This window comes from Lagenorhynchus albirostris, chromosome 11 (genome assembly GCF_949774975.1).
Source record: "Lagenorhynchus albirostris chromosome 11, mLagAlb1.1, whole genome shotgun sequence".
Taxonomy (NCBI): domain Eukaryota; kingdom Metazoa; phylum Chordata; class Mammalia; order Artiodactyla; family Delphinidae; genus Lagenorhynchus; species Lagenorhynchus albirostris.
Window position 1 is genome coordinate 102,115,144 of NC_083105.1, and position 27,963 is coordinate 102,143,106.

Sequence of the window (27,963 nt, forward strand, 5' to 3'; positions counted from 1 at the left end):
TCACTTTGCTCTTTGTTTTGTTTCTTAGAGCATTTTTACACCATTTACACCTTGTTTCTAGACTATGTGCTCCAAAACTGTGCTAAGCACTGTGGATAAAATATTCACTGAGATGATGTATTTTTTCCTCACATCACAGAGCTCATAGACTTATGCACACACGATTTCTGTGGGTGAAGATAAACATAAACGGCCGTATGAGAGGGGTGCATCATTTGATAAAGCATCATGTAATGGGTGTTATATTTTTTACAGAATGTTTTTATGTGTGTTAAAGTTTTGTTTCCACATGTAAGTCCTTAAGATACCTGAAATGTATTGTGTGAGGAAAGTTTTTTATTCTAGTTTTTCTCTATGGAAAGCCAGTTGTAATATCCCCTATATAATATGGTAAGTGCCCATATGTGCCTGAGTCTGTTCCTGGGCTCTGTTCAGTTTTCCATTTACCTGTTATGGCCGTGCTAGATTGTTACTGTTTTATATACTGTTCTACTTTTAAGTTCTGGTATATGGCAGGACAGAAGTCTCCTCAGTGTGCTTCAGTCAGAATCACCTGGAACCTCACTCTTTCATAGAAATTTTATAATGATGTTGACTAGGTTCTTAAAAAATAACAAAAAAAACCCTTTTGGGACTTTGATAAGAAATTGCATTTATTAATAGACTAGGCAAAATTAGATATTTATTATAAACAGTACGTCTTGTCATCCACTTACATAGCCTGTTTATCCATTTAAGTTTTCTTTTATGACTTTCATTAGTATTTTGTGCATTTTCTCAGCAAAATTCTCACACATCTACGTTAGATTTATTTCTAGATACCTCATTTGCTGCTATCATGAATGATATATTTTTTCAATTAAATTCTCTACCTTTTTATTCCTGGTATGTAAAAAGCTATCTTTAAAAAAATACTGCCGTTCTATACATATCCTGTTACCCCTTATTAGCTTTGTTAGCTAGAGTAGCACAACCTGCTGAAAACTTTCTGTGACTTAACACAGTAAAAGTTTATTTCTCAGTGGATCTAATAGGCCAATGCTATTATTTCTGATTGGTGGTGCTTTTTAAATCTATACTGTATATATGCCCTGTTTAATTCATATGCTTTGTGACTTTTGTATTTTTTTTTTCTTGTTTAGTGTTACTAGAAGTTTGTGTACTTCATACTTTTCTTTCAGGAGCTAGATTGGGATTTTGTTCACCTCTATTTTATGTTTGCTTTCACTCTACTTCTGGTCTATTATCATTTCCTTCTATTTTCCTTACATTTACCATGTTTACTTTTTTCCAAATTACTTGAATATTGTCAGTTATGATGGAAGGCTATAAATTTTTCTCTAAGCCTCCCGTTAGCTATATCCAAATTTTGATATGTAGAAATTTCTCCTTGTGTATTTTAGGTCTTTTGGTTTCCTGAGCTTTCCCCGTTGGTTCATGTTTTATCCAGGGTGTGGTGGTTTAATTTCATAAAATTAGGGGGGAGTATTCAGTGTTGATTTCACAATATCATTATGGAATACATTATAGTGAGAAAAAATAGTCTATAAAAGGTAAGCAAAAGAGGCATAAACACAGCTACAGTAGAAATGTTTAAAATTATCTATTGACCAGGTATCCTGGCATTAGACGGTATGTTGATTTTACCCTCAGGCTGGAATCAGGATGATGACATTATTTCCAGGTATTCCTAGGTCTCTTTCTTACATGTAAGAAAAACTTTCCCAGAAGTCCTTCACAGCCTCCTTCCACAGCAGACTAACCTTCCTCATCCGTTTGGCCAGACTGAGTCACATGTCAAGTCACTGGGAAGGGAAAAGTGCACCTTTTTTGTCTTACTCTATTAGTACCTACCTCTGAGGTCTGGAAAGAGGGTGTTTATCTTTGAGTCATGCTGAAGAAGGGGTGGATCCATGAACAAAGTTGGAAGGCGGCCCGATACTGTCTTCTGCAGTTGCCTCCTAGATGCCCTATGTCAGTATGCCTTGGACATCAGTGAATTTATCGGAAGGGAGAAAGGATACTGATTAATCTGGAGAGCCTGATACATGGCGTTCTGTTAGGAGAGCTTCTCATATCTATTTAAATGCCCTTTAACACAGTTCAGTTATTTCTGGTTTTTACAGTGTGAAGAGGATTTGTTTTCTGATATGGTTTGTAATCTTCGACTATGAGCTCATCTTCTGTGGGGTTACTGACCTTGGGAGTCTTATTCCTTCAGATCAGCTTTGAGTTTGTCTGAGACAGTGAGTTTCACTGTTTCTGGACCAGTTTCTATGTGAGTTTCTGTGCTTGGAATTTTGTGTATCTCGTTTACCAGCGATTTCTCATGGGTGATTCTCTTCACACCCAAAGCTCTGGACTCTTCACTGCCCCGCTGGGCTGGTAGGCAGCGTTTTCCTGGCCCCTATTTCACAGATGGAGCCAACCTTTGTGACTTTCTTTAGCTGTAATGCATAGGTTACTTCTGTCTCCTGTGGAGCCTGCATTCAGGAACCTCTCCCCTAGCCCTTAGTTATTAAGGCCTATAGCCCAGTGTTTACCCCTTATGAGCCGTTTCTACTTGATCTCTCATCAGTGCTTTGACTTTGAGTTCTATCTTCATTATTGGCACTTCCAGTTTAGTTTACCTCATGCTTGATACCTCATTGTTATTTTCTATTTTATGCAGTGTTTTCATGAGTTTGGAGCAGGAGGGAAGGGTCCTTATATGTTGGCTTAGTTCATAATGTTTATCAGAAGTGTAAGTTTCAATTTAAACCAAATTGGTTTTCAGAATTCAGTTTTTTTCCCTTCTCTTAATTTATTTTTTTGGCCTTTATTTTTATATGCATACTTTGCCTTCTTGAAGCCTTCAAAATGCATAACAAGGATTTTGATTGCGACTTTTCAGACAGAACATCTGTTGCAAAATTTTTGCCATTTCTTGTGGGATAGGGTAAATTACAACTCTGTTGAACCAAAATTTTATGTGGAAAGGTAGCAAGAAGCAACGATGAAAGATGTGCTGGCCCTACTTGGTTTCTGAAATGTTATTTTGTTCTTTTAAGTTTCTGTAAGGTGGAGAGTTACTTCTGCTTAAAGATTTTCATCTTCACCCAAACTTTGTGTCTTATGGAACAGTTTATTTTTCCAATCTACTTTAAAGAAGAAAACCTTTCTGCTCTCAGCCTGCTCACGATATCCATCTCCTGTTGCTTTGGCTCAGACTCTCATTCTACTTCATGATAAACACCTTCGTATCTCATTATATCTTCAACTCTGAGCTCTGGGAGCAGGCTCACAGAGGAAACTCACTGTGCTATCTAAATGAGCCTTGACAGACAGGCATGGGAGTGGAATTCACTGCTGGGAGGTAGACCAGGTGGTATTCAGGGGGCTTGTTCCATGTGGTAATTGCAGAACCCATTAGTATTGAAGTAGAAACTGGAGGAGTGAAGCTCTTCGGCTACTAATTTCCTGGAGAGATAAGACAGCCACACGTGCTTGTGTTTTTCCATTTCTCCAAAATTGTGCTTCCTCGAGGACATTTCTTATTATTTCTCCCTCTGATATTTTATTTGTTTTATTTTTATTTTATAGGAGGGCTTAATGTGACTAAACCCCTCAGTGTGAAAATTCTGAGACACCAGGGTTAAGTTGTTGTGTCATTCAGGGGATCCTCCAGCCCTTCTTTCTGGGGATGAAGCCCTACTGCGATGAAGGGTAATAAGGCTCAAAGCTGTCAGTGCTTCCAGATGTGGAAGAGGGCCTCATCAGAGGGTTTCTTCACCAGGACAGATGTGCATATCTTGGGCCTGTGCTAATTCAGAGAGTGTTTTCCTCTCATTTTATTGTTGTTACTCCATCTGTTAGAAAGTATCCAGATAATTGCACAACACATATAAATGATGATGTATCCATCACATGCAAACAATAGAAATACTTTAGCATAGTTGTTTTCAGGAAGGTTCATTTGGGGACAGCGGGCAGACCCGTCCTTCTTCCCAGTCACCATTCTGGGAAGTGCTGATGGACCCCAGAGCAGGAACGGCCCCAGAGCCCACCCATTACCTGCCAGTGCTCATTCGAATCCCACTTCTTTTGTCACTAAGATGGGGGCTATTTTAGCAAATGTCAGCTGTTGTTAGTGTCTTTGAATTGAAAATGAAGATAAACTAAATTTGTTTTTTTCCCTGAAGATAGTTAATCATGTCACTTAAGTTTGGGCCAATAAAGAAAGAAGGAATAGTTCAGTTTAATAAGTGGTGCATAAAATGAGACCCCACCCTACCCCACCTCCATACCTCTGCTCTGCAGTTTTGAACAGATGCTTTAGTAAGTCCGCAGGCTCTAGAATCATGTTAGGTAGAGTGTTGGTCGTTACTTAGAGCTTCGCATTGAGTAGAAATTGTGCATTGAATTTTGAATGAATTGACTCTTCCCTTCAGTTCACCCTGGGGTGTCGTTAGTGTGGAGGCATTTCTTCCCCATAGCAGCTTCCTCTCATCCTACCTCTTTTTAGCTTTGGGTGCTTCCCTATCCCATCTTTGTTTTCACATTTAAAGCATAACAAGACTCAAGAGCTGTATTTTGTTTTTTACTTTAAACTAAGACCAGAGCAGTGTTTTAGTCACCAATCACTGTTAAGTTGATGATTCCTTTATGCTACCCAAGAGTTTTTATTTAAAATTGAGCATTTTTACTTGCTCTTTAGGTCAGAGGGATCATATCCTGTGTGGTATTCCTCCTCCATCTCAGCTACTTAAAGAAGTACTGTAAATAGAGGCTTTCAACTTAGAAAGCACTGCGCATTTCCTGGGCTCAAACTGAACTGAACTGTGGGCTAATAAAAAGTTCCAGATGAAAATATTGTGGTATCTTGTTGTGTTTTAGTGTAGCTGTGATGCAGTGTGAACAGTGGTGGCTTTGGTCCACTGTACATCCCATTTGGATACTGACAACATGGTTCAAAACATCAGGAGTTAAGTCCCAAAGCCCGTGTTTGTGTGAACACTCATCATGCATAAGGAAGACCTATTTCATTATTTAAAATAGCAGAATTGCTTCTCAGGTAGGGCAGAGCCCTAGCTCTGCCAGGGACAGGGATAAGATGAGAGGTGAATGGCTGCTGAATTATCATATTTTTACAGTTGATATTTTTTAGCAGTAAGTTTTTTGCATGAATAATAGTGATGACTCCACAGGCACTTTTCTGTTGGATCCCAGAGTATTGCAGCAGATTAGAAGCAGAGAAAGACCTGAGAGCTCATATTCAGTTATATTAAATGAGGACTCTTTAATGAAAAACAAAAGCCATTTATGTTGTTCCACATGCACAGAATGAAGGAGTACTTGAAATTCCTTCCGACTTAAATGCTAGACTTTATCTTACAGCTTCTTAAGGGGAGCTTTTATTTATCACAGGGCAGAGGTCCCCCACATTTTCTTGGTCTCAGTGCAGTCAGTCAACTTTTCATGGCCTCCAGGCCAAAATAAATACCTAACCGTTCTTAATAATAATTATGCTTGTACATTGTAAATATTTATGTCCTAATGATTTGCTGATCGCTTAAAAAATCATATATAAATTGAAAGACAAAATATTTTAGTTTTGTTCTCTAATCACCACAGTAACTCACTACTGGAGTGTGTGCTTACTGGGCACTGCACAGGTCTTGGGATCGGACTGGCCACTGCCACCTTCATTTCTTGTTCTACGTTGATTTCTGTGCATTACTGTGCTGGGCTCTTCATTACAGCAAACATCGGAACTCAGGTTCACAGACGGAGACTGTCTCGACATATGTATCTGTGTGTGATGCAAGTGCTGAAACCACCTCAAGCTCGTGATTCATATGTTGTCTAACAGATGTCACTGTTTCTGCCCCAAATTGAAAATATTCTTCGGTGCCCCTTTGAGTTCCCTGGGGCAGGGTGGGAACCGTGGTAGTATTGTGGAATGATATTAGCTAATAAGACTCGATGGTACCCTAGTTCAGGAAAAATTGCTGCCATGCCAGACTGTTAGGGGAAGAGGGTAAAGTGTGTCCCAGGCTGTTACCAGAGGACCCAGGACTCTTCACCGGCCTGTGGGGAGACAGCGGGCATCTTAATTAGGAACAGAGACTCTGACCCGAGGAGGAAGAGCTTTTTACATCTCCTCTCTCTCTTGCTCTCTCTCCCCCTCCCCTCTTTTGTCCTGTCTCTCTTTCACTCATATACACACAAACACACACAAATAACTGAAACAAGTACCAAACAAAACAGGACTTCTACTTGCTGTGCACTGATATTTTCTGTTCCTTTTTATTCTTGTTTACTTTGTTTTTATTTTATTTTTATTTATTTATTATTATTATCATTTGCAGTACGCGGGCCTCTCACTGTTGTGGCCTCTCCCGTTCCGGAGCACAGGCTCCGGATGCGCAGGCTCAGCAGCCATGGCTCACGGGCCCAGCCGCTCCACAGCATGTGGGATCTTCCTGGACCGGGGCATGAACCCGTGTCCCCTGCATCGGCAGGCGGACTCTCAACCACTGCACCACCAGGGAAGCCCTTACTTTGTTTTTAAAACAAAGTAAAGACCCTCAAGAGCCACTAAACTGAGGAAGACTAGTTAAGGGCATAGACTCTGGGGCCCAATTTGGTTTTAACATAGCCATCACCATTTCCTATCTGTGACCACATGCAAGATTATTTAACCTCTCAGTTACTCAGTTTCCTCGTCTGTCAAATGGAGATTAATAATAATACATGGTGCTGAGGGGAATAAATAAGTTACTACATGTGAAACACTTAAAACAGTCCTTGGCTGTTAATTACTGCTGTATTACTTATTAGAACCTTAATGAATAATCAGAGGTTAGAACATTTGGGGATTGGAAAGAAACAACAGTTTAAACCTCTAAAAGTGCTACTATATATAGTAAAAAGGATGCATTTTCTTCTGGATTTTTACTCCTGGGCAGGTATGTTTTGTATCCCTTGCCAAAGATTTTCTGGATAAACAGAGGAGTCGGAAAAAGGGAGATAAAAGTATTATTAGCTTTATACTGATAAAGCTGATTAGAGTACACGGCTTTATATTTGCAGCCAAGTAGCCTTCCTACTATTTCACTCGTGAATTAGAGCACCGCTAGATAACTGCAGGCATCTTACTACATGCAGAGAGCAGAACAGGGTGTAAATTCTGCATAGACAGACGAATCCGAAGACAGGAGAGCAGAAGGGCTAAAATGAGCATGTTTATCTCTTTCTTCAAAACTTGCCAATCAGATAACTCTCAAGGGAGTGAGACTGGGAACAGAGGCATAGAAATGTGGAGAATGAGGAATGTTAACCTAGGAGTGGGAACATTTCTCAGGAATACAGGAGGCCTGTAATCAAGTTCGTGTTTCATAACTTGCAGCAGTTAGCTGTCTTTTCTGGTATGAACTTTAAGGATAGACATACCGGGATCTGAATCCTGCCTGTCTTACTTAACTGCGCTCACTAGGGCAACCTAGAATTTCCAGAAGCCCTAAAACAGACACAACTACATTCCAAGAAAAAGGGACGACTAGCTTCTCTTCCCTGTTCCATTCGTACAGTGTTAAATGTATTAGTGTTTGCTTTTATCAAATGGCAGTAGAGTTAGAAGCATGAGACTTACCTTGGTTGACCAGTAGTTATTCTAATAGCATGTTTCCATCAGTCTGTCTCTACATTTAATTCTAGTTGATGATTTCTGTGAACTTCTAGCTGGTAGAGTAGTATATAGTGCTTGGTCCAGGTTATTAAATTATGCTATGTTAATATATATGCAGCCCATCTTTTTCATTACAAAAAGTGGTGCAATATCTTGGCTTATTTTTTATAAACATACTCAACATTGGGAAAGTTTTCCCAGTAAGTGTTTCAGTTGGCTCCCACTTCTCTCATCCTCTACTCTTCCTCCCTCTCCATTCCTCCTTCCTATTCTTTTTTCTGTCTTTTAATAAATGTCCGTAATAGTACCTGTGTTTCAGGAACCGTACTGAACATTAATGTGATTTTGAACAAGATGTATTCAGTCCCTTTATCTAATAGTCTAGTGATAAGATGACATGTTAAGCAAATAATAATTTAGTTATGATTATAATGTCTAATTAACAAAAAGTATAGTAGTAAATTAAAATTTATAATAAGGAGTCTGAGCTAACGTGCAATGATCTTCCATATGAGGTGGCATTTAAGACCTGAGGAGTGAGAGTGATGGCAGCAAAATGGTGGCATAGGGCTCCCTAGCACTCTTGCCCCTGCCAGAAACATCCGTTGGAACAGCTGTCCCTGCACAAAAGTACCTTTATAAGAGCCAAGGATTCATGTGAGGGATTCCAACCCTGCATGAAGCACAGAAATAAAGGTACATTGAGGAGGGTAGGAAAGATAGATGTACACTATTCCCATTACCTTTTGCCCAAGCCCAGACAGCATCATGCAAACAGCCACCCCGTGGGGAAAGGAAAGTGACCGGCTTTACCATGGACCCCCAGAGTTGGTCCCCCCTGGCACCAGGCCAGCTCCTGCAGCCTTGCGTGGCTCCGTGTGTTCCTGCAAAGCCAGGTCCCGGCGCCTGCTGGCTCCTGCTGCTGCCCTAGGCACCTCCCGTGGCCCCAGGCTCCTTTCCGGCTCCAGTGAGCCTAGGTCCCCAGCACATCCTAGCACCAGGTTGCTCCTGAAGCCTTGGGTGGTTCCTGTGGCCCCAGGCTTACAACCATCCCTCTTGAACCTAGGTTCCAGGTGGGCACCTGCATACCCAGGTCCTAGCTAGACCTAGTGCCAGGCCAACTACCACAGACCCCCTGCTTTTGACCCACCCCAGCACCAGGCCGGCTCCCATGGCTCCAGACCCCCAGCTACTCCAGTGCCAGGCTGGTCTCTGTAGTTCTAGACTCCAGACCAGCTCCTGAATACACAGGTTCCCAGCTCATTCCAGGACCAAGACGGACCCCCTGCTACCACAGCTGCCTCATCTTCGAGGCCGATTCCCACAGATCCAGGCTCCCACATGGGCCCCTATAGACCTAATCTACAGCCAGCTCCTGTGGCCACACCTTCAGGTTGGCTCCTGTAAAACCAGGCTCTTGGCCCTTCCCAGCACTGGGCTGGCTCCTGTAGATGCAAATACCTGCAGACCCAAATACCAGGTCCACCCCAGTGGACCCAGGATCCAGATCTTCCCGTGCAGATGCAGGTCCCAGCCCATCAGCACAGACTCAAGCACCAGGCTCATCTCCACTGACCCAGGTGCCCGATCTGTTTGTTCAGGGACTCCACCAGCCAGCCTGCCTGCAGATACCCCCGGGTGGCCTCTACCCAGAGCCTCTGGAGGGGCTGACCCATGAAGGGCTTTGCTCGCCAAGCCAGCTTGCAAACACTGGAAGAAGTGCCTACTTTCTCAAGTGCACAGCACCAAAGCAAGGCCAGAAGGATCCCGAATAATCGAGGAAGCGTGATTCCACCAAAGAAAACTGATACTCCGATGATCGACCCTAAGGAAGTGGAGATCCATGAATTGTCTGGGAAAGAATTTAGAATAATAATCCTCCTAAAAAAATTCACTGAACTACAAAAAACCCCATAGTGTGAAAATATACATGCACCCCAGTGTTCATTGCAGCACTGCTTACAATAGCTAAGGCATGGAAACAACCTAAATGTCCACTGATAGATGAATGGATAAAGAAGAAGTGGTACATATATACAGTGGAATATTACTCAGCCATAAAAAGAATGAAATAATGCCATTTGCAGCAACATGGATGGACCTAGAGATTATCATATTAAGTGAAGTAAGCCAGACAGAAAAAGATAAAATATCATATGATATTGCTTATATGTGGAATCTTAAAAAAAAAAAAAAAGATACAGCCAAACTTGCATACAAAACAGAAATAGACCCACAGACACAGAAAACAAACTTATGTTTACCAAAGGGGAAAGAGGAGGAGGGATAAATTAGGAGTTTGGGATTAACAAATATATAAATTTTATTATATGTAATATAGATATCCAACAGGGACCTACTGTATAGCACAGGGAACTATACTCAATATTTTGTAATAACCTATAAGAGAAAAGAATCTGAAAAAGAATATATATATTCACACACACACAGAAAGAGAGAATGTATATATATATACATATACATATATACAGAGAATTATATATATAAAGAATATATATATCTAAATTGCTGTACACCTGAAACTAACACAGCATTGGAAATCAATTATACTTCAATTAAAAAAAAGCATCTGGACAACTAAATGAAATTAAGAAAACAATGCATGAACAAATGAGAAGTTCAGTAAAGAAAGAGAAACCACTGAAGAAAACCAAACAGAAATCCTAGAGTTGAAGAATATATTGATTGAACTGAAGAATTTACTAGAGAGCTTCAATAGCAGACCTGACCAAGCAGAAGAAAGAATTAGTTAACTAGAACACAGGTCACTTGAAATCATCCAGTCAGAGGAGCAAAAGGAATAAAAAGGAGTGAAGAAAGCCATCATGAATTATGAGATACCATGAAAAGAGGCAAGCTGTGCATCACTGTGTATCAGATCATCACGGGGTGCACCTTACACTTGTGTATGTTATACATCAGGAATGTCTCAATAGGCTGAAACAAAATACTGGAAGTATTTAAAGATTTAGATAGGAAAAAGACCTGAGGAATGAGTAGGAGTGCCATCTGATTGAGAAGCCAGTAAGGAGCTAGAGGAAGAGCAGAACATTCCAGGCAGAGGAATTAGCATAAAGGGAGGTCCAGTGATGGGAAGGGCTTAGGGTGTTCAAGGATCTGAAGGAAAGCTAGTGTGGTCAAGTGTAGAAAATGGGGGTTAGGTATTCAGAACGCGTGAAAAGGACAAGATTTACATCACGCAGGGCCTTTGAGCCCATGTCACGGACTTTATACATAAATCCTGAGATAATTTGCTGGAATTTTAATCTTCTCCATCTTTCATGTAGAACTTTTTAATTATGATTTAATATAATGTATTGACTGACGTGGATATAATGTTTTTGAACGTCTTCTTATTTCCTTTTCCATTTTCCCATTGAGACTTTGTTCTTTAAGAAACACAATGCAAAGTCTTTGGTTTCATTTGTAATGAACCAGATTCTTAAGGTTACTGCTTTAGTTACATAATGTGGAGTAGGTTGATAAGTGTCATTAAAAATCTAATGTGGCGGTGGTTGTTGGTTAATAGAATCAATTGCAAAAACCTAAAATAGTAGAACTGGGGTGATCAAGTGTAAGGAATTTTTTTCTGGTAGCAAGATACGAAAGGCCTTATGAACTTGGAGAACAAGAGAGAGAGATGTGCCTTTGGTGTTTCTACATGTGTCTAGGAAAATAATTTATCAATGCAATTTTTATTGTCACCTCTAACCTAGATCCATTGTTGCTTTATTGGCTGCAAGCATCACAGTCAGAATTTTTTTTCTGTATAGGTTCTGGGTTTACCAGGACTTAACTTGTACAACTTATTTTAGACTAGAAATTTCTTGGAGTGGAACTTTATAAGCACTATTCTATTTTTTTGCTCAAAAAAAAGAGCAGTTGCTTTATTACATAGAGTTATCAATTATTTTTCTGGCTGTTTCTCTTGAACTAGTCATGCTTTTCTTTCTTCCTGTGGAGATACATTATATAGCCCAAAATAAGTGTTTTCAACACATTCAACAGCTGAATGGAATGGAACTTGATTAAGTTTGAGTAATATAAAAACTTTTCCATTGGCTTTCTATGATTGAATTTGTAGTATGGAAAACTAAACCAATTCTTGTTTATGCTCTCCAGGGTTACATAATTGCATTGTTTGAAAACAGTGTAACTCCCGTTTCCCCCAAGAGCATCATTTTGTCTTTTGCGTCTCAGTTTGGGGGTTGGATAGCATAATTTCTTCCCTTAACAGTGCCTTTTCTCCTGCTGGTGGCTACTGTTTGTATGATTTCCTCAATAATAAGTGGGGCTGTTTCTCTGTGATAGGGGTGTGGTTGCATACACCATTAGAGCTTTTGTTCTGAATTTAGTACTGCTGAATGCCCCTTCAGCACCTTTAGCTTGACCTCTGGTCTTAAGCGTGAAGGGTGATAGACAGAAACAAGTAGAAGAGGGTAGTATGTTTGCTTGTGACCTCTTAACCCATTGAGGGTGATTCTAAAATGCATTTGCTTCTCAGAAAAGAAAAGCAGTTGTTTTTAAGATATATTTTAATATACTTAAATATATAATTTAATATATTAACTTTGGTTGATTCTTCCCTTACTCCTAAAAAAAAAGACCATTCTCTGTTAAATCACGTTGACTTTTAGGCTTGAATCATCCACCCTATTTGTGAGTTGGTCCATTCTTTCACACAAATTGAGTTTGATTTTAAACATTTTACTTGTACCGTCCCATTCACAATCCAGGTCCTGAAATATACCCCACGCATCTCAGTTAACGTGTTGAGTGATTACTGAAGGTTAGTTATGTTTTTTTCCACACTTGTTTATTCCAGTTATTCAGGATATTGTAATTATGTGTTTTTATCTTATATGGAACCAATGACATACTTGTAAGAAAAAAAATATTTCTGTGAAACCAAAGCTGAATGTTTTGGAAAGAAGATAAAAGTAAAAATCATTGTTTAAAAATCATTTTTGAATTAGGTAAAAGTGAGGTAATCGTTGAGTATGGGGGGAAATTTCTTTAATCTAAAAGTGTTTTAAACTGAAATTACTTTCAAATGTCTTTAAGTAGTAGCCCTACTTTAACAAAACTGGAACTTGAGGGGTCCTTTTTGTACAATGCAGAATTTAAGGCATTGGATCACATGGTGAGCTTTGGACCTCTCCTGCATCAAAAATTGGTGATGCAGTGTACATTTATATGTATAATTTCTCCATTCTCTTTTTTTTCCATTCTTTAATGAACTTTTTTTTAGTTAATTATAGCAGAATTGAGTATCACAGAAAGGGGCATATTCTACAGTTTCTTATAAAGAATTTGTTGATTCTGGGAGCTCCAGAAGGTAACACTTTTATGTAGAATGTTGTGTATTATAAATTATTTATAAAAACATTATAAATAGCTGATTCTCAAATAGTAAATAATGAAAAACTGCAGCAACTTTTCCACGGTGTGATATCTTTAAGATTTAACACAAACTAGGATAAATTTAGTCATATAAATTCGGTTTAATGCCAAAGACAAATTTATTAAAGAATATTGTAATCGTTTGCAATCCAAAAAGTCAGATTTTTTCCCCACCCCTTCTCGAAAACTATTAATAATTCCAAGCCTCAGGAAGTCAGGACAGCTACATCATGATATGACTTGCCTGAGTTTGATAATTTACTGAGGTAACTGCCAATTGCAATTAGGACCCTATGAGCTTAACCAGGATAGACTTAATTATTGGCTTACTATATTTAAATCAGAAAGAAAAGCTCATACAGAATTTTGTACCCATACCCTGAAAAAATGTGAAGCTGTTTTGGACTACAATTTCATAGCTTTTGTGGCTAATGAGGCGTGAAGTAAATTGGCAGGCTCACACTGCCCCGAGTACAGTGGTGCAGTGTGCATTTTCTAATTCCCAGCCCTTGGGATTCCAGCAAAGGTCACAAATTGAACAAAGTCAGGATTAATCAAAACTACAATCAAATAAAACCCAATCATTAATCCTCTTCTGAGTTACAGAGGACTGATTGTGTCATTGTGTGAGAAACACTGAAGAGGGCTCTTTTGTAGTTTGCAGGAAAATCAACAGTAGGTGTCAAACAGAAAGATGAAGCCCTGCAGGTGAAGCTGTCTCTGGAGCCAAGACACACTGACAATTTATGCAGAGTTGCAAGTGAGCCTTTGGAGGGTTGAAAGGGGTGTTGGCACGAGCTGTAGAACACGCGGGGCCCTCGGTGGGGCCCTCCACAGAGATGAGTTCACGGGCCACAGCAGCCCTGTTCGCTGGGAAGCTTAATGTTTGGGGGTAGCAGCTCCAAGCAACAGTCTCGCCCAGGTTAACTGCCAAAAATTTACTGTGTGATTCTCAGCTCTTTGTAATTGTGAAGAAGAGTTTCTAGAAAAGCATTTCCTCTGTAGGAGTGATTAAGTGTTAGAATATGTCATACCCAACAAAAAGAGGGAAGAGTTCCCAAAGAAGAGAACTTTCGGCCCATATTTCTTCCATCTCCTGACTTTTGACCTTACTGATGCTTGCTTGATGGTGGTTCTCGTTATTTCTGCTACGTTATAGTCCACAATGATCATTTCTTCATTCTTCATTCCTTCGTGTCAAGGCACTGTCAGCTTTATTGCCCAGTTGTGCTGAGAGTATAACTTAAGAATCAGTTTTGACGTTTAATTCACCCTTACTGTTGATGTTGTGCGTGGTATGTCTGTGCACGTGTGGTTTAAGGCTAGCACTGTTGTGTGTGGTATGTCTGTGCACGTGTGGTTTAAGGCTAGCACTTGCCTCTGTTGATTAGCTTTGCTCACATAGCAAATAGAAAAGCTCTTAATCCTTTGCCCCATCTCGGATTTGGTAACTGATTGGAAAGCCCCCAAACAGGTGATTGTTGTAATCACGACTCATTGAGTTTCTGTTCCTCACGTTGCTTTTTGCTGTTGATGTGCTAAGGCCTCTGGATACAGAGCAGTGTCTGGTGTCCATGCACACATTGCTGGTCAGTCCCATAAACTGCGTTGCTGAAAGTGTCGCTTGGGTTGATGGCAGGACTTCATTGTGATGAGGTATCACTTCAGACTTTGTCTTTCCATTTAGGTTCCTCTATATTACCTTTTGGTATCATTGCCAAAGCATCGTGAGTTGAGTTTATCGTTAGAAGTTTTCATAATTTGACTTATGTTTTCACACTTGTGGCCATCACAGAGGTGTAACTGACATGTTTAAATCCTGGATTTCTTTACTTAACCTGTAATAAGGTTTAATTTTCAGAGTGCCTAAAACTCTGGTAGGACTGGGAAAGCATAGAGAACACTTGCGCAACTCTCGTGTGTTTATGGTGGGAGGAGGCCTCTCGGTTCATTTTCTTTGACATATCGTCTTTCTGACTTTACATATGTAAACAGAATGTTAGACTCATTGTTCTGCAGTTAGTATTTTAACTGAAAAGTGTCGTGTGTACTTATTAATGTCAACATAAAGATCTGCATATTCTGTTGAACAACTGCTTGGTGTTCCCTCGTATAGATGTCCCATTGTTTTTTCTATCACTTTTCTGCTCAAGGTCATACAGATTTTTTTCCAGTTTTGCAAAATTACAAACAGTACTGCAAAGAACACTGTTATACTTGCGTCTTCTCACATATTTAAGCATATTCTCTGGGAGAGATTCATTAATGGGATTACTGAGTCAAAACGTGAAGCAAATTTTATTTTGATTCCCGTTGCTAAACTCCTCTTAACAGAAGGCTCTACCACAGACTCCTGTCCACAGGCTCCTGCGTGTACTGTGTGTTATCTGGCTTTAAGGTTTGCTGACCCACTTCTATATTTGGGATGCCTTCCGTTACTCCCTCTCGTTCCGCTTCAGCAGTGTGGTATTCCACAGTACTGTACTTACTTAGCCCTCCACCGATGGCCATTCAAGTTACTCCTGACACTTAGCCATTTTACACACACTGCTGCAAAATAGTATCACGTTCGTAAGAAGACAGAATTTTCATAAATATAAGAATAACTTGTATAAAAGGCATTTCAACCGATGTGCGAGTATTTCTGTAGCATAAAACCCCAGCAGTGGAATTGTAGGGTAAGACAGCATATGCATCTGTAATTCTAGCTAATATTGTTGAATGAAAAAGCAGGGCGGAAAGCAGTGTGCAGAGTGTTTTCAAGGGGGAGGCAAAAGCATATGTGTATGCAGGCGCACGCATGCTTATGTGTTATCCTCTAGGTCAGTGGGAGGGAAGATGACAGACAAAGGTCAGACAAGCACACACACGCATAAATATATAATTTTCAGTCGTTTAAAAATTTTTAACCATGTGAATGTATTGCCTATGTAACATTTTAAATATTTCTTTAACATAGTAGTAAAAGCATGAGCTTTCAAATTGGAACTAAATTTAAATGTATACTGTGTGACCTTTAGCATAAACATTTAATTTCCTCTCAATCTCTGTTTTCTCATGTATGTAAATGAAACTAGTAGATGCTTGTCTTGAGAGTTGCATAATTCAGTGAGAAGCTGTGGGAAAGTGGGTAGCACAGTGGCCAGCTCATGCTGCACTGGAGCAGAGAGTCAGTTCTTTTGGATTCCTTCCATTCTTTCAGCCAAAGATATTTCTGTAATATGAAATCCTGAGAGGTAGTATTTGGAGGGATAAAACTGAATCAGAGAATGTCTGTTGTCTGTTGCACTCTACTTAAATGTGGATGTAGAGGCAGAATTGAACCATTTGTTTTACTCAGAAGGCGGCCATTACCCAGGCTTGATCTTTGTGACGGTGACTTCTTTTATGTTACCAGACAATGGAACAATGAATACGAGTGGGAAACTAATATATATTTATTACTTTTATATATATACACACACACGCAGAGAGAATAGAGCTGTTACAGTGAGTAAAACATTTATTCAGAAGCTGACATGAGCAACCCTTAAGCCAGGCTCATATGTTATCAGGCATGTATGTTGTAGTCTTGTATTGATGTGTGTGTGTGTGTGTGTGTGTGTGTGTGTGTGTGTGTGTGTAAACTGGATCTACTTATAAGCCGCTATAATTTAGCCAATGATAGCTTCTGGGTAATTCCTGCAAAGAAATAAATTTTGAATTAGTGTTGTGTATGTACGCATAGCGGAAGAATATCAACTTTTGAAAATAAGAAGTACATGTTATCACTGCAATATATTAAAATGTCTTGTGTTTCTTCCAAATTTACTCCATTAGTTTTCCCTCCCAAGTCATTTGTACCTCAACGACTTCATAAAACTTTCCTTTTCAAGAATATCAAATTAGAAAAGACTCTTGGCAAGTTTCTATAAAACTTTCTAGAAACCAGTGGTTTCTATAAACATCCACGCCGCCTTGAGTATTTGTCTCCAACTCCAAAGAACCAAAGAGATCCTAAGTGCAATTCTTTTTGTTTTGTTTTGTTTCTTTTTTGTTTTATTCTCTTCCCAAAATTTTGCATCTTGCATATGACTTTTATCCTTTCTCTCTGCATCAGTTTGCTTGGGAGTGCTTCAGATTACCCACTCCAATCTCTTTGCCACTTCAGATGGTCAGCAATTATAAAAGATAAGGTGTAGCTATGAAAGTCCTTCTTTTTATATTTACTACTTAAGAGAACAGACAGTGATTTTAGGTATTTAAATTGACTTCATAGGATATTAATCTAATTACTGTCCAGACTTTCTTCTGAAATGTTACAAGAATTCATATTCAGAAGCATACTCAACTGCTGTAACTCATTCTTATGTCAGTATACTATCTACTTCTTTCCCTGTAAGTCTTTGGATGACCTCTGCTTAAATTCACTAAAATATCTAAACAGGTAATATGTATACACACACATACTGCATTCTGTGTTATTGAAGGAAGTTTCACTTAATAATACTTTCCTGTCTACATGTAGAACATTTTGATATTTTATGCTGTTTCACTTATTTCAGTACAGTTAGAACAGCACTAAAATAACGGATACTACTGTGTTCTTTACTTTGTTTATCAAGAGTTCTGGTGTCTACCATTTCTAACTCTTTGAAGATGTTGCAAAACCTCAAGGTTTTCACATATTTTCCTCAGAAGGTCAGCTTCCACATGGCCTACCTTATCTATAAACATTACAGTTTCTACGTGTGGACTACAACATACACAGTTATGCAGCAGGTCTGCAGTTCGTATTCTATTCTGCCTATATAATATAGAATATCCAGTGTATGCAACATTCAAAAATATTTTGGGGGGTAGCTTTTGCAATTTCCATTTTAGAATTTTTTTCTGTGGCCGCAAAGCTTAGCTAACCCTTGAAGAGTCTTATTATTACAAAAAATATTGAAGAGAAAAGAAATGCCACATGGTCCTTCTAGAATGATTCTGGGACTCCTCTTTGACTCTCCTGCTCACAAACATTTTGTTTCTAAATACTTGATTTCTCTTGTCCTCTCTGTACCGTAATTTGTACCTTCATGGTGATTTTTGCTTGGATTTCCTTAATTGCCTCCTAAGTGGTCTTCTTGTCTCATTGTAACGCATGCTTCACATTGCCTGACATAATGATTGGTATAAAATTCAGAGCTGCTGAATCTTCTCCTTAACATTTTTCAACGTCACTGTCTCCGACCCTCTACATCCTGCACAAGAACACTTCTTTTTCTTAGTGTGGTATGTGTGGCTCTCCGTGATCTCTGTCCTGCTTTCTGCTACCCCTACGTGTGGTTGTAGTTCATTTATCCTTGTGGCTGTGTAGCAGTCCAGTCTATGACTGTACCTTAGTTTATTTATCCATTCAACTGTAGATAAAAATTTGTTTGGATATCTTTCAGTTTGGATATCTTACAGAAAGACCACACTAGATTTTATTTACCTCTTTACTTATAGTCTCTTCCAATAGGTTCACTATTTATTGAGGCCAGATTGTTTTCGTCTTGTACCTTCTAGTACATTACATGGCCTGTGAGTGTTTTTTGAAAGAATGGAGAGAGGGAGGAGGAAGGTTATTCTATTATTGTGGAACGAATTAGACAACATCCATCGCCGTTCTTAGAATGGTAATTTTTTTTCTTTATAAATTTATTTATTTTTGGCTGCGTTGGGTCTTCGTTGCTGCGCACAGTCTTTCTCTAGTTGCTGCAAGCGAGGGCTACTCTTTGTTTGTGCGGGCTTCTCATTGTGGTGGCTTCTCTTATTGTGGAGCACAGACTCTAGGCGTGCGGGCTTCAGTAGTTGTGGCTCATGGGCTCTGTAGTTGTGGCTCACGGGCTGTAGAGCGCAGGCCTCAGTAGTTGTGGTGCACGGGCTTAGTTGCTCCGTGGCATGTGGGATCTTCCCAGACCAGGGCTCAAACCCATGGCCCCTGCATTGGCAGGCGGATTCTTAACCACTGCGCCGCCAGGGAAGCCCTAGAATGGTCCTTAAAAAAACAAAATCTGCCCTATATTTCTCAGGCTGCTTCCTGCAGCTGTGTTCACTCATAGGCCTTTGTAATGGAAAAGTGAATTCTCAGCACCTCTTTTTAAAATGTAGGGATTTATTGAGCTGCGACTTTCCCATTATCTCTACTTAGTAAATTCTTCCACTTCCATGACTATGGAGCACATATTTATTTCTCTTAGAAACAAAGTTGTCTACATGAAATCAGTGGTAGAGTGTTCATATATAAAATTAAGCTCTCACAGTTGGTGGAAGAATACTGATGTCAGATGGAATCAGACCTGTACCTTTCTGAACCTTTCCATGCCAGGAATCCACTAGGAATGAGATTAACCTTAGAATTTGAAAAAGGGAATCCTTATCATGTAAAGTGTAATCTGAGGAGATACAGAATTAAGAATTCCAGTTTGTTTTCAGATCCATTCATAAACTCAGTCTTTACTGAGTTCATCCACAATTTTCCTTACATGTTTTTATTCAAGAAGTTACAATGCTGTGATTGAAGCATAGGGAATCCCTCAGGATTTTGTCCTGGATTTAACTTAGTTTCTTGATATGCAGCTACATTGTGTCTTTTCTAAACTGGAAGCAAAACTGATGCAAAGAGAGGTGGCCCTGGTCAGTTCACAGTCACTCTAATAGGAAGCAGGATTGACTAATGGGGTGGAAAATAAAGGTTTGTTTTCTTTTAAAACATTTGAGAGAGAAGTAAAGTCACCCCTCATTATTTGTGGGTTCCGTATATGCCAATTCACCTGCTGCTAACACTTATTTGTAACTCCAAACGCAACACTCAGACACTCTCACAGCCATTCGTGGACGTGGGCAGAGTGGCCGGGCTTTGTGACTCACCTCCGTGCACATCCCGCTGGGGCTGAGCCGCGTGCTGTCTGCCTTCTCATCTGGCTCTCACACTCCACACAGGGTCCTCTTCACGGTCTGTGGAGGACACTTGTTTCCCCTCTTTGCACGAAGGGCTGCCTGGTGTACCTCTGATGTGCCTTACGGAGGAAACACGTGTGCTGGTGAAGCTCTGTTCAGGCGTGAGCAGTAAGTCGTGTTCTTGGCCTGGAGTCCAGTGTTAATGGGTCAGCAGTGTATGTTAAACATGGTGTCTTTAACAAAAGCACGCATAAAACATGGTTAGCTATTGACTGGTTGGTGTAAACGTTGTACCCAGAAGCTCACAGGAACCTCATCCTGTATTTCCCTTAGGAGCGGCAGGTCAGGATTTGTGAATTCAGTGTTCACAGCTACTTTATAGAGCATCACTACCACGAGTAAGGGGCATCGTCTGTACTTGATTGCCTTTTACTCCTGCTGTTAACAAGCTAGATTTACTCCTATTTTCTCAGTCTTTTCCCTCCAGCACCTATTACAAATCAATTGACCTTCACTTTGCTACACATATTTGTAACTTTATCTCAGGATTAAATTGTTTTTACTGCATATTCTCATGAGACACAAGTACCTCTTGTGGAAGTGGCAGTTGCCTGGTGCTCATACACCATGGAGCCTGACTGTCAATGATGTTTTTAAGTCATCAATTGTACATTGAATTATCAGCATAGAAAATGTAGCTTCTGCTTTGAATTATCTCTTTTACTTCTGAGTGTAACTGAAAGGCAAGCTAGGCTTCATTCCTAGAAACTTGAGACTTTTAAAGTTCGTTCTACTCCTGATGAAGATTCTCTATGGGCACTTCAGATGGAGTATCTTTTACCCGTGGTTTTAGGTACTATCCTGGGAAAGCAGGCAGTTGGTTTAGAAATCTTTATAAGTAACACTTGGGTGTTTATAGAATAAGTGTTTGTCTTCCTTTACTGTTTCCTGCTTCCATAAGTTTATTGAATTCATTGTACCCAACTACACAGTGTGGAGCATTTCTCGCCTTTCATGCTAATAAAGTTAAGTAAATACATAATCGCTCCCATGTTAATAGCATATTCCTAGAAATAAGGAATTACTTCTTTCCATGCCAGTCCTTTTAGAACCAGTGATCAGATCATTTTCTATGTTTTAATGCTTTGAGGAGTAGTCAGTCATATGCTTGCAAGTTTGTAATCAATTGAATAAATGTCCTTGTGCTCATATAGGACTATATACTTAAATTGATATCTACCTACTTGATACGGTAAGGGACTTAGATCCCGCATTGTTAAAGTATTCGACATTGAATTAGTCTTATACCGTGTTTAGAACTATGGGAATTTCTAATCCACACCTGGGGCAAAATACCTAATTGGAGACACCGCCTTTTTCAATATGAAATTTCAGAATTTATTTACTTAACAAAAGTTAAGAAGCAAACTGTTATCTTCTCTGTCCTCATTGTATGTGGATGCTCTATAATATTTTGTACCCTACTAGTTAACCCCCTCCTTTTTTTTTCCCCCTCGAGACTGTTTCTTCCCTTTGACTCTGTGGTACCTTTTTCTCATACTTCTTATTTATCTCTGGTAATGACCTTTTTTTTTGTTTTGAACCGTAATTCTGTATTTTAGTTATTTGTTTGTAAATCTGTGTTCCCTACTTCACTATGAATCGTTTCTCATTTATCTCTCTCCATCGCAGTACCTAGCACACGTTCATTATTATAATATATAGTAGATAGTAAGTAATTATGGATGTGAACTGTTTGCACTACTTGAGCATTGGTGCTCCCTTCGGCCTGAGCTTGCCTGTCTGCCATCCGCACTCACTCTGGGCAGGCTTCCCTCCCTTTACTACTGAGAGGTTATGTTGAAGAAGGGGAGCTCTGGAACCAGACTGCCTCCTGAGTCCTCTGTCTTCAGCCTGTTTTCACCTTTGAATTCCGACTTCACTCGCTGCTAAACAGCTTTTCACACAGTAAATACGGCAGTGTCGTTTCCCAACTTAAAATTCTTTCAGTAGCACCCATCTCCTGGAGGATAAACCTCAAATTCTTAGAGAGCCCTCTAGTCTGAGCTGTCTTCCTAGCTCCTTCTTCTGCCCTCTCTTCTCTCCTCCTCTCCTGCCCCTTACTTACCCTTGCACCATACACGCAAACACCCTAAACACAATGAGTTTTGACCTCTTGAGGTTTGATGGTTTGCTGGAAATGGGGCCACTGCAGTGTCCATGAGGAAGCGGTGATGTTTACTTTTGAGGAAGGCATTCCCCTCTTCAGATTTATTAATTCATTTAACAAACTTAAATTATTAAGTCTGGTCATTATTATTGGCCAGACACTGATAGGTGATGGGGGGGGCAATAATACAAAGGTAAATAAAACCCCGGGAGTTCACAGTAGAGAAGACAGGCTCAAAACGAATGTAAGATGGTATCTGGTAAAGGTATGGAAGCTCAAAGGAAGAACCAGCTCACAGGGAATTTGATGGGGAGGAGATCACAGAGGAGATGATGACCAATGAGTTATGGTTTAAAGGTTAAGATTTTCACCACAGAGGGAAGGAGGAGCGGGGAGGGGGAGACTCATTCTGGGCTGGTCAGCGCTGGAGCTGCGTGGATGGAGGGAGCTGCTCAGTAGGGACAGACTGTACTTGAAGGCTGGGGAGGTCTTCTGTGCGGATGGAAGGAAGCGTGACCCCCGTCAGTCTGCAGCACTGAAGGCATGGCTTGTTCGGGCAGCAGCAGGCAGAGAGTTGGGAGCGCGCTATGAAGACATGAGTGTGTGTTTCCCAAGCTTTGGGCATTTTTCCTGTATTTTGAACCTTTATTGTAAGGATATAAAAATAACAAGTTTGGGGCTTCCCTGGTGGCGCAGTGGTTGAGAGTCCACCTGCCGATGCAGGGGACGTGGGTTCATGCCCTGGTCCGGGAAGAGCCCACATGCCGCGGAGCGGCTGGGCCCGTGAGCCATGGCCACTGAGCCTGCGCGTCCGGAGCCTGTGCTCCGCAACGGGAGAGGCCACAACAGTGAGAGGCCCGCGTACCACAAAAAACAACAACAAGAAGTTTGTATCTCTTAGGAATACCCTGTGGTCACTATGTGGGCAGTAGATGAGGTTGGGGAACAGGCAACGAGAGCCTGTCGGGAGTGGGTGCGGGAGCCTGAAGAAGCGACTTCAGTCAGGAAATGGCAGAAAGGGTGACGAGGCTCTCAAGGGTAAAACAGAGAGAATTCAGGTCACTGGTCCTTTCTGAGACTCCCGAGAGGCAGTACGGTTTTTTTTACATTACAGACTTCAGAGTCAAACAGGGCTGGACACAAACCCTGTCTCTGCTGCCTACTCTGTAGGTGTGACCTTGGGCAAGTTAGCCTCTGTGAACCAACTTCCATCACTTATAAGAATGAGCAGAGCAGTCGCTACCCACAGGGTTGCTGTCAGCATCTTGCCGTGAGAAGAGAGCACGGTGTGGACCAGCTCCCGGCGCACGTCGGTCTCCTTCCTTCCTTTCCGTTCTCTTACTTTACATGTAAGGGAACTGGCATTCGAGTGGCCAAGTGATTCGTGCACAGTCAGAAGCCAACTTAGTGACAGAACTGGTGCCAGACCCCACTTGGATTGCCACTGGATTCTTTCCACTCTTCCAAGAAACATCCGTATTCACTTAATTCTCGTGTACAGTTTTCAATGAGAAAAAAAAAACTATCGGTTCATCTTTTTTTTCTATCTTGATAAGATCTGGGGCTTATAGAAATTACTGTGAATTAAGCATTCATACACTGACCCCATTCCAGAAAGGCGGGTGTTGGATTCCAGCATATGAACATCTTCAGTGATGATAATTCCACAGTTCTCAGCAGTTTCTTTTAGGTCCACCTCTTCTCAGCTGGTACAGTTCTCCAATTCTGAACTTCTATCTTTATTGAAAATTGCTGTAACTTGCCTCAGTAGTCATTTTCCCACTTTGAGCCTGTTCGTATTTTCTAAACTTTTATTTCCAACTTGCTTTTCCAGTTTGCCAGCCTCAATTTGTCCATTTTAGGTTTTGTTGGATGAATTCAATCCCCTCTGACTTTCTTTTCCACATGTGATTTTCGTTACTCTTGCTGATTAAAAATGGGTAAGAGTTTGTGTGCCTCAACAGTGGATTAATAAAGAGAATTCTAGTCTAGGAATTGAGAAACCTTATTTTTCTTCCATCTCTCTTTTTATTGCTAGGCTTCTTCAACATCACAATAGGAAAAATTACATTTGTAAAGTAATCTTATATCTTAAAAGAGAGGGTCCAAGCTGGTGTACAGTTTATTTTGTGAGGAATGTGAATATTCTATATGCTTTTGACAATAAAGTTGGGCATGAGTATGTAGTGTCTGAAACCTGAATAATTTTAAAGCCTGAGTGTGGGCAGAAAGAATAGTACATCAGTTGCAGAGAAATTGTGTGGCCACGTTTTACCCAGAGAAAAATTAAAGACTTAAACCCACATTCCAAAATAGAAAAGACGTTGGGAAAATATTTTGCTTAGAAGGAATGATTGCTTTTTGTTTTTGTCTGCTTTAAAAAACAAAACAAGAAACCGGAAAACCCCACGTGTTTCTTCTTTTAAATGTGCAACACGAAAGTACTTCTTGAGACAATTGTTAGCTGTTTCTCCCTCCCACTGTGCTTCACTCTCTTTACCAGGATTTCAGTTCTGCTGTGTTACCTTCTAAGCTCTGCGTCTCAGTCAGACTTGAGCCCACATTGTTAGGGTCATATCAGAGGTGAGTCAGTGCTCCTGTCTCCCCCGAACTCACATGTCCACTTTCCCACCCTTAGTCCTGATAATAGGATATTCGAATGGTGGCCATGTAATGGCAAATCCAGTGTTAGGCATTTCCTACTCTGAGCTAATCGATCCAATAAATTAAAGTGGATAAATGGGTGCAGTAGGTTTAAAACATAACCTGTCTGTTATGGATTTGCTCTTACTTTAGAGAAGTCAGAAAGTCCAGGACGCCTTAAGAGGCCCAGTCTTCTCTCACCCTTGGCACCTGACAGGCATACTGTTGAGGTGATAATGAACCTGAAAGTCTGCCCTCCTGGCCGAGTGGGAGGGGAGCCCAGACAGCGCACTCGCCTCACTCTGGAGCCTGCCAAGCTTTTTACTTCTTCCTAGAACGCATCTCAAGAAGATTAACTGGTGGACTTTCCAGGGTACCTGTCACTCATGGAGACCAAAGAAGAATATACATCGTGTTACTCTCAGCAGAGCAAGTCAGAGGTTATAGTCCCAGTCACTGTAATCCAGGCAAAGAGGAAACGTTGGAAGGACTGTGTGTGTGTGTGTGTGTGTGTGTGTCTGTGTGTGTGAGTGTGGGGGGGGGGCAGAGAGAGAGAGAGAGAGAGAGAGAATGAGAATGAATTATGTGCAGAGAAGTAACTGTGGCCACATTTTACCCAGGGTGAGGATGAGGGAGATACATATATTTAAGAACTATCTGATACTGCATATAGTAGGCCAAATTAGTCATCCCAGAATTATTAGCTACACCTGTTTCTTTGATTTCTGGGAATGTTTTCAAACCATCTCAAACTCAATTGAAAACAATGTCAGTACTTAAAGTAAACCTTCCAGTGTTGTTTTCAGTCTCAGATGCTGGTGAATCTCTCATTATTCTAAATGGAGATTATGCTTCCGCTGACCATTGTTCTCCAGGTCTCACAGCAGCGAAGCATTTGCTCCCTCTTCCGTCTGTCCACCCCTCCCCACCTCACATTACTGCACCCCTGCTGGCAGCGGCACTTCGCGCACACACTCTGCCCCACACAGTGGCAGCTCAGTGTGAACACACAAACATTGTTTAATTAATGAATGTTTACTAAACATGGAATATCGCTGGCGTTTGAAAGTCTCTAAAATTTAAAAATAATCAATTATATGTAACAAAAAAATTTATTACTTTTGTAATGTATGATACCCTCTGCATTGCTCAATGTTCCTTTTATAAACAGTCCTGTAACCAAAAATCTTTACTTGTGAACAGCAAACCTTTACATGATGAGTTGGAATGTCACTGTGTACTTACTTACTAGGTGAGAAGAGCTGTGCGCCTCTTCCGTTACTTTGGCAACTCGTTGTTTTGTGTCTTGTGATTTTTCTTTTTTAATAAGTCAATCAAATGCAATAAGATATTTTTTCAGTTTCTGATACTCAGTCTGTAATTCAAGTAATAACATTTTGTGTGATTCCAGTGTTCAAGACATGGGGTGTTTTTTTTATGGAAAATTTTAAACATATTTAAAAATAGAACAAGTAGAACAGTGAACTTTGGTGTTTGTCATTCATCTTTAACAGTGATCAACTTATGACTAATTTTATTTTATCTGTATTCTTACTTCCCCCATTCTGTTTTATTTTGAAGCAAATTGTAGACATCATATTAGTTTATCCTAAGTCATTCAGTATATATTTCTAAAAGATGAGAGTTCTGTTTAAAACATGGCAACAGTACCATTATCACAGCTGAAAAAACTTAACAGTAATTCTTTATTTTCATCAAAGTTAGTGTCAGCATTTACCAGGCTGTTTCTAAATGGTTTGTACTTTCAATTATTTGTAGCTTGTGCAACTCAGCATCCAAACCAATGTCTATGTTGAGGCTGCTTTGTGTGTCTCTTAAGTCTGTTTTAAGTTCCCTTCCATCTCGTTTACCCCTTTCAGTGTATTTGTTGAAAAAAAACCAAGTTCTTAGCCCTGCATTCTGGGTTTTGCTAATTGCATCGCTATAGAGACGTTTAACATTTTTCCATTAATAGAATTTTTTATTATAAATTGCCTCTTAGATTTACAGGCTTGTCAGATTACAGTATTTTCAGTAATCATCTTCTTGTTGGTAATGTTGCTATTTAATCATATAGGTCAAAATTAGAGTTAGAATCTCAGCCATTTTTTAGCTGTGTGAATTCAAATAAGTTAATTAATTTATCTGTGTCTCTCCCATCTCTGAAATGAAAATAATTATAGCGCCTCTTTAGGTTGTTGTGAGAATTAAATTAAATCAACATTGTTATCAGTCATGGTTGTGATCATAGTAATCAAAAGGTGTATCAATGGCTTAAAATTGGTCCTCTGATTTCAGGAAATATTTGATAGGTCATTTCCTACTTATTATGTGATGAAACACTTGTCTTTTTGATATTCATAGAGAGGCTCCTTCTCCTTCCTTTCTTGGTCTTAGGCAGAATATGAACTTAGGGAAGTTTTTTTTATTTATGTAGTGTCAATTCTTTTACTTTTTTTATTTTTTAAATGTTTTTTTAACATTTTATTGGAGTATAATTGCTTCACAATGTTGTACTAGTTTGCACTGCACTACAGAGTGAATCAGTCATATGTATACGTATATCCCCATATCCCCTCTTCTTACCTCTCCCTCCCTCCCACCCTCCCTACCCCACCCCTCTAGGTGGTCACAAAGCACCGAGCTGATCTCCATGTGCCATGCGGCTGCTTCCCACTAGCTGTCTGTTTTACATTTGGTAGTGTGTATATGTCCATGCCACTCTCTCACTTCATCCCAGCTTACCCTCAAGTGTCCTCAAGTCCATTCTCTACGTCTGCGTCTTTATTCCTGTCCTGCCCCTAGGGTCATCAGAACCATTTTATTTTTTGATTCTGTATATATGTTATCATGCAGTATTTGTTTTTCTCTTTCTGACTGACTTCACTCTGTATGACAGACTCTAGATCCACCCACCTCACTACAAATAATTCAATTTCATTTTTTTTTCTGGCTGAATAATATTCCATTGTATATAATGTGCCGTATCTTCTTTACCCATTCATCTGTCAATGGACACTTAGATTGTTTCCATGTCCTGGCTATTGTAAATAGTGCTGCAATGAACACTGTGGTACGTGACTCTTTTTGAATGATCGTTTTCTCAGGGTATATGCCCAGTAGTGGGATTGCTGGGTCATATGGTAGTTCT

General features: G+C 40.0%; 1 protein-coding gene across 2 annotated transcripts in view; it reads left to right on the plus strand.

The window, feature by feature from the left end:
- ERC1 (ELKS/RAB6-interacting/CAST family member 1) overlaps positions 1-27,963 on the plus strand; it is a 415,242-nt gene that overhangs the window by 264,308 nt on the left and 122,971 nt on the right. The gene's annotated exons all lie outside the window — the stretch shown is intronic.